At 37.6% G+C, this 12106-nt stretch overlaps 2 protein-coding genes across 3 annotated transcripts in view; one reads left to right on the top strand and one right to left on the bottom strand.

Moving 5' to 3' along the window:
* The window catches only part of kif5ab (kinesin family member 5A, b), a 581587-nt gene that overhangs the window by 329686 nt on the left and 239795 nt on the right, over window positions 1-12106 (bottom strand). The gene's annotated exons all lie outside the window — the stretch shown is intronic.
* Window positions 1-12106, top strand: part of kcnq2b (potassium voltage-gated channel, KQT-like subfamily, member 2b) — a 58167-nt gene that overhangs the window by 1391 nt on the left and 44670 nt on the right. The window lies entirely within an intron of this gene.

Genomic DNA, 12106 nt, shown 5'->3' with positions numbered 1-12106 from the left:
CAAAGAAAGAACGCTTTTATTCTGAAATGAATCATCCTCCAGGCTTCTGTTCTTCATGACAGGGAATTGTTATCGGTTGCACTTTTGATGTGCGTTTAATGCATTTTAATGATTTTTAGCAATAGAAAATTTCCTTCTTGTTGCTTATTATATGATTCCTTAAAGCATTTGTAATAGTTAATCGAGTTTTTAGGCTGATGTTCATGTTTAGATCTGTCGTGCTTTAGTTGTGCATCTCATGCGGTTACAGATGTTTATATTGGTCAGCGACTGAAAATGCTTGTAAGACTTGTTTCGATGGTTCGTTATATCACTCTGAAAGCTTGCTATTAATAGTTATTCAACCAGAGAATCTTTCTCAAATTGTGTTCAGGTTGAAGGTTCCCGTTGCAAGCTAAAGAAACCCAATCTGATGCTGTTTGGAGGCACATCTCATGCTTGTAAGATATTTAGTTTCAATGTCCAGAGCTCAATGTGAACCTGGATTTTCAATTAATTTCGATTTCCTCATTCTCTCAGTGACATCCAGACCTGGATTCTGGTGACTCGTATTATAAACACTCAGAGCGACACACACCGAAGGCTGAATTACAGACGTCTGCGTTCACCAAAAACACACATGCACTGTTTAATCAACAGCGATCATCAGATTACCCTCAGTCAAGAGCTTTAGGATGATCTCTGTATCAGGTGTAATAGTGTGGAGTTTGATCAAATGCAGTTGTTATACAGTCAAACCAACATTTATTCAGACACCTTCAACATTATCACAGTTTATTCACTATAGTTTCGAAAATGGTAATAAAATATGAGCAGAACTCAGTTGATATTTGACTGGTTTTGTCCGTCCTTCTGTTAGACTGTCTCACACATGAGTTATGTTGAATATCTGTCAGCTGTTAAATTTAACTACACAATTAGATAATACCAGTTTAGCTCAACCAATCACCAAGCAATGCTTCATTGTGTTCAGTCTGTGTGTAAAAAGAGCATTAGCAATTAAAGAAAGCACACTTCAGCAAAACATGATCAGCTCAAAGTGTCGGAGTAATATTTGGTCACAAATTTTTACTGGTAGTCGCTGTATGAAGAATTATTGGGTGTAATATGTCACGGTTTACTTTATTTTGCTCTCCTGAACTATAGTGATGATATGTGGTGTGTGGATGAGTGTAGATGATGTATGTTTTAGTGATATCATCCGCAGATGTTGCTCACCGGCGACCCTGTATCTTCACGGCGGTGTAATAATCTCAGTCCATTCATTAAAGTGGATGTTTCAGCACCAGCGCACACGGACAGCTCCCGGAACACATCCGTCCTCACACACACACACACACACACACACACACACACACGCGCAGAATCACATCTTACGTCCCTGTTTAAAGGCCTGGGTGTCAGTCATTAGATGCAAATGAACCAACGCAACGTCATTATAGTTAAAGAAAGATGCACAAACGTAATCAAAATTAAGTTTGAATGGATGAATGGTATTCACACATTTACAAGTGAACGGATTTTTTACATTTCCAATGTTTTTTGCATTGATATATGAACATTTACTATGTAAATCATCATAAATTGTTTGATTTATTTCAGAACTGTTTGTAAAAACATTTAATGTCAAAATTGTTTTCTCTGTGTGTGTGTGTGTGTGTGTGTGTGTGTGTGTGTGTGAGCTCTGCAAATAAATTTTCACTATAGTCATTGACTTCCATTCATTTTTGTAGTGAATGGATTGAATTACGATTGAATTTTTACTAATAATTCCTATTAGAGAGCTCTAAAATTAAATTCTTACTAGTAAAAATGCAAGCGTAGAGCTCTCTAATTGAATTTTTACTAGTAAAAACAACACATTATAGATATGTATAATTACAGAGCTCTGTTATTGAAATAGAGAGCTCTGAAATTGCATTATTTAAAGAAAGAACTGAATTTAGAGAGCTCTTTAATAATAATTGTTAATAGTAAGAACTAAATTGTAGAGCTCTCAATTAAATTCTTACTAGTAAAAATGCACTTACGACGAGTAACGCTGAACGGCTTTCTCCGTATCTCCATATTTCTCCACTTCCTTCCTATCGGATGTAGTTGTTTCTCTGGATCTGCTTCACTCTTGATCATAATTATGTTTAATTGAACAGTGGACTGATTAGTCAATGTTATCATGAATACTGGATTATATCTTGTAAATAATAAGATTAGCAGTTGTGTGGGTGTAGATTCAGGATTAGTTTCTCCATCAGTTCCTCCAGTGCTTTCTGTCATCTTAGTTTTACTTAGAAGAACTAATGCACTGTTTGTGTGTGAATCTGCTTTGGGACAGTACGTATACACATGCTTTACAAGTAAAATGAGTTTTAAGTGATTTGGCTGTATGAACTTAAAAGGCGCTGAAATTCTCCACTCTTGTGTTTTTGCTGCAGATGTTTCTAAACCGCTGTGTGTTTCTGTCTTCTGAAGGTCGTGTATGAGTATAAAACACGTTGACAGTGCGGAAACTGCAGAGTAACACGCTCACGTCAGCACAAACTGCTAATCGTAGTGGACAGAAACCGGAGAGGAAGAGTTAAATAAATAAATAACTGACTCAAAACTGTCGCCGTCACGATGTTTCAGACACGCTGATGTTCCCCAAATAACAGCCGGAACGTCTTGATGTGTGTATTTTACAAAGCAAATGCTTTTGAAGGTTTCATACACTGAAAATAAATAAATAAATAAATAAATAAATTGGTGAAATTTATGGTAAAAAATGGTTGCCAGACCGTAAAAATAAATATGGTTGCAAAAAATGACACTTTTATATATATATAAAAATTATTTTTAATATTCTGCATACCAAGGCTGCGTTTATTTGATTAATAATACAGAAAAAACAGATATATTGTGAAATATTATTACAATTTAAAATAACTGTTTTCATTCTGATATGATGATTTGATGCTCAAAAAAACATTCCTTATTGTTATCAATCTTGAAAACAGTTGTGTACAATTTTTTTCAGGATTCTTTGCATCAGAAATATGTTAATTTACCAAAATACTACAATCTGTTTTATTACCTTTATAATATACTGACAATCACCTTAAAATCACAGGTAGTAAAGAGAAAGGCATGAAATATCAAAGTTAATCACAAGCAGCTTTTCCACAAGATGATTAAAGTACTAGTATATAAAAAGTGCACAATATCATACACACAAATACAAAACACCACACAACACTAAAATAATGCAAAAAACATTCATTCCACAACATAAGATGAACATAAAACCCTACTGTACATAACTGATAGCTGGTAACTAAGAAGAATCGTGTTATTTCAATTAAAAACCATCAAGGTGTGACACACAAAGAATTGACAGATTATGTTTTTACACTGTAAATTATGAGATGACGTACTTTATCCCTTCCAAAAATAGTATTTTACTGTATTATTCCATGATATAAATGTATATTATCAGGGAACGTCCCCAATTAAGCAGCATTTTTACAGTATTTCACCATTTCATATTTGACAGTGTTCCAGCCAGACAGATTAGTCTTTGCTAACATGTTTGTGAATATATATAATACAGAATTTAACATGCAATTCATTCATTTAATCACCAAAAGGAGGTAAAGTTGTGGTATTTAAGTGAGTGTTATGATGAATATGACACACGCGTCTTTCATGTAACAACACTGTCCTGTAAAACTGTGTGTGCGTGTGTGTGTGCGTGTGCGTGTGCGTGTGTGTGTGTGTGTGTGTGTGTGTGTGTGTATGTGTGTGTGTGTGTGTGTGACCTCTCAGCTCAGGTGTGAATCAGGCGCCACCATTTAAGTTTGCTGTGAAAAAAGCAGCATGGTCTCAGGCCGACAGAGACGTGTTCGGGCAGTCTGCCCCGCGGCCCATCACCGACACACACACTGACACACACACTGACTCACACACTGATTCATGAGCTGGTTTATATGGAGCTGTTGGTGTGCCACACATTACAGTGATGAAGGAGACGTACACCTCATATACACCAGCTGAAGGTGTTTTCATGCATTGATATATGATAACCAATAGGAGTGTAACGATTCCCTCATGTCATGATTCAAGACATATCCCGATACCATATTACTGCAATACTTCAAGACATATGATAAAAGGTTAACAAAAATGTACTGTTGATTAACATGCTCACTTTGGTTTTACATTGTGTGTGTAAATGAATAGGCTTGGACTTGCTGGAAACCCAAAGCACGAGACACCAGAATAACAATATTCATGATATTCATGAATACAGAATTATTTTAGACGAATATTCTTGCACTCTTTCACTGACTCGATATTTAAAATAAAGTAGGACACTTTTACTGGTAACATCAGACATTTGGCATTATCAGGACCCATTGCATTATTATACATTATATATAGTAGTTTAATGTAGAACTGACACTAAAACTCTGAAAACTTGAATTTGTTCCTCACAGAAATTTTAATTATATTGTGAACTATACACAATACATAATCTCACTATCCACGATACATATTGTTGCATGTTTGTATTGCGATATATTGTGACACGATATATTATTACATCCCTATTTAGTTCAAGCATTCAGTGTTGATGTGAATGTTAGATATTTCATAACTTGTTAATTGATAAGCTCTTTTGTTTCCCTCCTTCCACTTTCTTTGCTGCTATTTATGTGACATAACCTTGTATTATATTTGTTCATTAGGTTTGTATAAAGGCTTGAAAATAATATGATTTGTGGGAATGTACCCGACCAAAAGCTTGAAATAATTCATATTTTTAATTAATTAATCATAAATGTTTCTTGAGCATCAAATCATCATATTAGAGTGATTTCTGAAGGATCATGTGACACTGAAGACTGGAGTAATGATGCTGAAAATTAAGGAATAAATTACACTTTACTGTATATTCACATAGAAAACAGCTGATTTGAATGGTATTAATATTTCACAGTATTGTTGGCTGCTGGTTGTGAAGTGACAGAGGACTGTGTCTGTCAGTCAGGGTTGTAAAGCCCAGTTTTGTGGGTCAAAAGAACGAACGTCCTATTAGAGGGAAGAACAACAAACAGGATAAGTGAAGGACTGGATGTGGCTTTAGCTTTCTGCGGAGGGAAATGAAGCTCTTGCTGTTTGAATGGGTTGAATTGCTGGATCTAAAAGCTGCTATTTCAGTCACACAACAGCCTGAGATGATGCTGTCGGCATCGTGAAGTCAACATGAAACAGCATTTGTAACTCGTTTTACCGTTGTAATATGACATATTTTCTGAGTGAAACTGGATTAAGCCGTCTGTGCTGGTCTTTGGCTTTGGTCCATTTAAACACTCACATATTATTTATTCCTCAGATTCATATCTCATATCATATCCACATATACTCAGATTCTAGTCAGAATATCCTCCTGGGACCCAAGAATAGACTTTTGTCCACTGTAGTGGACATTATATTTTAGTGAATTTCTCTGACATCATACATGTCACATGACACAACCTGGGTGTCCTGTAAAGAGCAGATTCAGGACTTTTCAGAGATGTTTGGAGGTTTCACCATGAAAACAACTTCGCCTTGGTCTTTAAAAATGTCTGACATTAATTTAGTGATCAAATGTAGCATTCTTATGGAAATATGATAATATATTGTAATTATAATTTAAATTGGACTACTTTTCAAATTGTATTTCATAAAACAACATCTCAGGAAAATGTTAAGGGGTTTCAAATAAAAAAAATTACTTTGTTACAGAACAGGGCGTTGATTTCAAACGTGTCCACTGTAGAGGACATCAGGACTTAAATCTGAGACATAACAAGTGAATATGGAAATAAATTATACATCAATATTGCTATGAAATATTAGATATTATTACTCCAATTAATGCCAATTATTACTCCAATTATTTCACTTCTTTTTTCATTAAATGTTGCTCCAAGAACACATTAATGTGCAAATTAAATACAGTGTATAGATACATTGCATTGAATGGGAATATTAATTTATGGCCATTTTACCCACATATTGCATAAAGTAAAATGGTGTATCAATTCATTCCGTTATTTCTTTCATAACATAGTTGAGAATAATCTTTATACAAATTTTGGTTGAAAAAATCCTGAAACCCCAAAATTTATTGATGATTGAAAAAAAATCCCATTGTTTTTGCCTATACATATAATTTCATGTCATTTTATTTTTTAAACAACTTTTAAAGCATAACTTTTAAAGCATAACGTATGAATAAAATATTATTTTTCAAAAATGTTTTTTTACCATTTGTTTATTGTGCTCTAAAAAACAGTGTGATGACATGGAAAAAAACTAAATTCACAAAACTTTTTTTTTCTGGGTCTCAGGAGGATATGAGTCTGATTCAAGCGTCTCGATCGCCCCCTGGTGACTGGTCCTAGTATAGGTCATAAGCCCCGCCTCCCCATGTTATTCAATGGGACGTGAGACCAACTAAACAATTAAATTACACTTCAAATATCTTTTTTCCAAAGGTGGTTTCTGTCATTTGTTGTCGTTTGTATCACACTGATGTAAGTTCAAGTGTCTGTTTTTAAAATAAGTTTGTTTTTAGTTAGTTACGTGATGCGGTGGTGTAACGTCATGATTGACAGCTGTGATTGACAGGTTCTCTGAGTGAAGTAGTCACTGAAGCACCAACAGACTTTTTTTCGTGATCTTCGGACGACTGAGGAGATTGTATTTACTTTATTTGAACAAGCCTCTTGTCGTACTGCAAGCAATTTGTCAGGTCTGATCCCGAGATCGCTACCGCGCAGACTCAATGATGTCAGCGCCATATCGGGACACTGGCGGCTTCAGTTCTCACCAATGGAAGAGAGCGAAGGGGCGTCGTCCATCTTTTTTTACAGTCTATGGTCTGATACTGCTCCATTGGGCTGTGATTAAGGGGCGTTTCAACCGAACCAGGAAAGAAAATGCCTCTGCACTCAATTGGATAGACCTCCAACCAATTATAACAACGGAGTAAGTGACGTATGTTGAGTGTATCTTCCCGACCTCAAATGTTGTGGGCGGGTCTAAGTTCGGCTGGCATCCAGTCTAGAATCCCATAGGAAGGACTGCAAAAACATCTTTCCGATCGACAAATGCCTTGATCGCGGTTCTTTGTTCCTCTTTTAAAATGAATACGTTGTCGATATCTTCTGGCGGAATCTACACATCTCAGTTCTCCAGCGGCAGCCATCTTTGTTGTAAACGAATTTAACTCAAGTGACATGGATGATTATGTTACTGTTGATCATCTGTCCATCATCGTATAAAGCCCGCCCTGGCAATTTGATTGGTCCGAACAGCTCTGGTTCGAGCGCAGTTGCTCCACAGCGGATCAAGTCCAGACCGAACTTCACGACCTCAGATGTTGTGGGCGGGGCTAAATTCGGCTAGCCTGGAAATCCAGAGTTCTCATGAGAGCACAAGTTGAATTTGCTCAGCGAGTTACTCTGGCGTCGAGTAATGATGCTCATTAAATATGCCCTTGTATCCGAGCTGCACCAATCACATCGGGTTATCTGATAGAGGCGGAGCTAAACAGAAGAGGACAGCGCTGTGACGTCGAAGTCATTAGTAAACATTGCAAGATGGCTCTGGATGAACACCAGTCGTTTGAAACGGCTTTGCCCGCTATAATGAACGAGTTAGACTTGGCTTTTTCTCTAAAAGAGGAACTGAAGACGCCGCTCGAATCGTTCCTTTGCAAGAAGGGCGTTTTTGCTGTTTTGCCGACCGGATACAGTAAGAGTCTAATCTACCAGTGAGCTCCGCTGGTGGCTAAGCGATAACTTGTTGTGATTGGTCGTAGTGTTATCCAATTGCGTGCAGTGAGATTTTCAAATGCATGTTTGGTGCCGCCCCTCGAGCTGGCCGAGTTTCATTAGTCGATGCCAGACCATTAATCTTTCAGATTTGGGTCTGGATTTCCAGGCTAAAGTTCGGCTTGCATCCAGGCTAATTTATTCCCACAGTGTGAAGGAATCGCTATGGGAGGTTTGTAACATTATTTTGGTCATTAAACATCCTGCCGATTGCAGCCGCTCTGGTCATTTAAACGTGAGCCTGTGTTTGTAACAGAACGCCTCCATCATTTCATTTCCACACAGATCAGCTAAATGAAAGAGATGTGCATGTCTGTGTTGGCAAGAATCATGGAGCATCAGAAATCTCAGAGGCTCGATGAGGCTCGACTCTTTTGACTTGTAAGCCAGTAAGAAACCACCTAGCAACCACCTAGAACACCCTAGCAACCACATAGCAGCAGCCTGGCAACTGTTTGTTCTTGCATCTATCTTATACTCGATTTGTTATGTTGAGTAATTGAAATACAGAGAATCTAAAGACTTTTTTATCCTTAAAGAAAAAATCTGTTTAATTCAATGCTATATTGAATTACTGTATATGTGACCCTGGATCACGTCACCAGTCTCCAGGGCCGTGCACAGACCTTTTGAGGGGCATGTGCTGAAACTGAAAAAGGGCACCCCCTCCCATTTTCAATGACACAAAATAATAGTCTCAAAAGTTTTAGATTTATTCACGATTAATAACAACCATAATAATAATAATATAGATAATATAGATGAACAGGGTTTTAAGGGCTTCTTTAAACCTAATTACAACAGCAACCTTCTGTGAGCCAGGGATGTTGGTCTCTTGAAGGTCTTATTCACTACACTTTCCCTAAAATAAGCCAGCAATGAAAAAATATATAAAATAGTGTGAAAAGTAGCCTACAATTGCAGTGAAAAGCATTTCTGAAGGATCACGTGACACTGAAGAGTACTGAACTGTTGATCACAGAAATAAATTACATTTTAAAATATATTAAAATAGAAAAAAAAATATTTTTGTGAAAAATATTTCACAATATTATTGTTTTTGCTGTATTTTGGATCAAATAAATGAAGCCTTGGAATGAATTAAATCATGAATTACATTCTGCATGATAAAATATAAAGATTTCACAGTGATCTTCTGTAATGTTTTTTTTTTTTTTAGTTACTACTACAACATTACTGTAGTAAAACCATATTTTACTACATTTTATACATGTGAGGACGAGCGGAGAGTATAGAATACTGTAGATTAAAATATTAGCTAGATAGCGAATACGTGCATATTAACAGCCTTGAATTAACCATAATGTAATATTATTACCATAACATGATTAGCCTAAATGTTAATAAATTAAGTGTATCAGCAATCATAATTCAAAGAAATGTCTTACTTAATATATGTTACCTAGGTGACGAGGATCACTCGTTGCTTTGTGTAAGTTCCAGTACGAAACAGCGCGGGGGCGCACCTGTTATGACTTTCCGATGGTAAAAAAAAAACAAATTATATGTTGTTGTATTACTTATCAATATATAGTTTTTGACCAGCGAATGTGTGCAAATGTGCATTTTTTTGTCCGTCATTAAAACGGCGCCGGCGGCATCACATTACATTTTCATCAAAAGGTTACAAACTAGTTTGTTGTAGCTAACGTAGGCTATAGGCGGGGCGCTCAGTTTTTCGTGTTGTAAAATACATTTGGCCAAAATCGCATTTTATAAAAGATGAAATGCTACTGTATGCACAGGCTATTTAAGTGTAGGCTATGTATTGGCTATGACTAGATGGCAAATGCTAGCCTAGACCTCTCTCTCAGGCGATGTCCCACATGTCTCAGTCAGTGAGTCAGACATCAAATAAATAAAATATGAGCCTTTATAGACATAGTGTTTAGTAGTACTTATTCAAACAACAAGATATTTATTTACCCTTCGCAAAACTTCGTTCAGCTGCTGTCTACTGTGCGGCTGCTGTGGAACTTCAGTTGATTCAGTGAATATAGAGGGGGCGGAGTTATCAGCTTACTGACAGCTTGAGGATCGAATAAGATTTACACAAGCTCGTTTTAAGAACTTTCATTGGCTGAATATTTGTACAACAGACAGACAGACGTAAAGGGTGACCAATAGCATTGATAAAAAAAAATTAAAAAAAACACCAACAAAAAAAGGGCACTTCGGAGTGTAAGGGCAAAAAGGGCATGTGCTCTGCACAGGTTGAGCCCTACCTGTGCACGTGCCTGCCAGTCTCGAGTCGCACGGGTTTATCTGTGGCAATAGCCAACAATACTTTGTATGGGTCAAAATTATTGATTTTACTTTTATGCCAAAAATCATGAGGATATTAAGTAAAGATCATGTTCCATGAAGATATTTTGTAAATTTCCTGCCGTAAATATATAAAACATGTATTTTTTGTGAGTGAATGCTGCACAATCGCCAACATAAATGAACAACTTTAAAGGAGATTTTCTCAATGTTTCGATTTTTTTGCACCCTCAGATTCCAGATTTACAATAGTTGTGTCTTGGCCAAATATTGTCCTATCATAACAAACCACACATCAATGGAAAGCTTATTTATTCAGCTTTCAGATGATGCATAAATCTCAATTGCAAAAAATTGACCCATGTGACTGACTTTGTGGTCCTGGGTCACATATTATACAGTTGTAATCAAAAGTATTCCGAAAGCAGAAGAGATGCAGAAGAAGAAAGAGTAAAAGCTGAGGTCAGGGTGTTCTGAGGAGGTGTGTGTGTGTGTGTGTGTGTGTGTGTGTGTGTGTGTGTGTGTGTGTGTTTGACATGACTTTGGTAAAACACTAGCCTTGTATTGGAACTCTCTCTCTCTCTCTGTCCCGTGCGCTCGTCCTATTCACTGGTCTCTCTCTCTCTCTCTCTCTCTCTCTCTCTCTCTCTCCCTCTCTCTCTCTCTCTCTCGGTCCCATGTGCTCATCCTCTTCACTGGTCTCTCTCTCTCTCTCTCTCTCTCTCTCTCTCCCTCTCTCTCTCTCTCTCTCTCTCTCTCTCTCTCGGTCCCATGCGCTCGTCCTCTTCACTGGTCTCTCTCTCTCTCTCTCTCTCTCTTTAGCGAAAGAGTTTTGACAGATCAGTCAACCGAAAAACCCTCAGCAACTTCAGCCTCCAGCTTCTGTTTATAGTCTTACTGCACACACACACACACACACACACACACACACACACACACACACACACACACCATCCGATGAGAGTGTGTAAGGAAAAGATCACCTAAAACTCAATGCCCAAGTTTCTGTCATCAGTGCAAAAGTAATGTGTATCAGGATGTTCGCGCTGCTCTCTGCATGGGGAATAACACTGTTAAACTCCAACAAATGACTGTAAATATCATGAAATATCTTAAAAATACTTTGACACATCAGGCGTTTTTGCTTTCATTAAATCCATTAATTCTTCAAAATGTATCCGTTTGTGCTGAGACTGAGTGAATGATGACAGACGATCATTCACAGGTGACCTGTCTCTTTAAGAGCGGTGTGACAAACTCTCACACACACTCACACTTCAGAGAGAACTGTTGCAATGAGAGCTGTCATGTGCTATCAGTGTTTTCAATCATACTCGCGCACACACACACACACACACACACACACACACACACACACACACACACACACACACACACACACACCGTCTATAACTTCAAGCATGTATAAAACATTTCATTTGGGTCTGTGTGTGTGCGGCTCGTGTTTCTGAGTCCAGCAAACAGCCTCAGTCCAGTGGATTAGATGACCAAACTACAGTCTAATTATAGATTATCGACCACAAACAAAAACCCACATCAGTGCAGAGAAGAGCGTCCGCTGAACACACACCTCAGCGCCAGAGACACATCCGGGATGCAAGTGATTTCCCAGTGGAGTGAAACAGGCCTCTGGTTCAGGATCATTGTGCTTAGAGAGTTTAATAGTTCAGGAGAGATGCATTCAAACATTGGGGGAAATGTCAGTGTCATCCACTGGCCCCACAACTGCAGTGTTAAGTCACTGATTACCATATCACACACACACACACACACACACACACACACACACACACACATCACCGGAAGCTGCTGTGTTTCCGCTCATTTACACTAATGGATTCACATCACGTGTCTTTCCTCGTCTTCTCTTCTCTTACTCTCTTCATTTGGATGGAGAAACCAGAGAAAAACGACATTTCAGACTTCCTGAATGAAAC

This window comes from Squalius cephalus, assembly GCF_949319135.1.
Source record: "Squalius cephalus genome assembly, chromosome: 10".
Lineage (NCBI taxonomy): Eukaryota > Metazoa > Chordata > Actinopteri > Cypriniformes > Leuciscidae > Squalius > Squalius cephalus.
The sequence above is the reverse complement of the archived record's forward strand: the minus strand, read 5'-3'. Positions and strand labels throughout refer to the sequence as shown.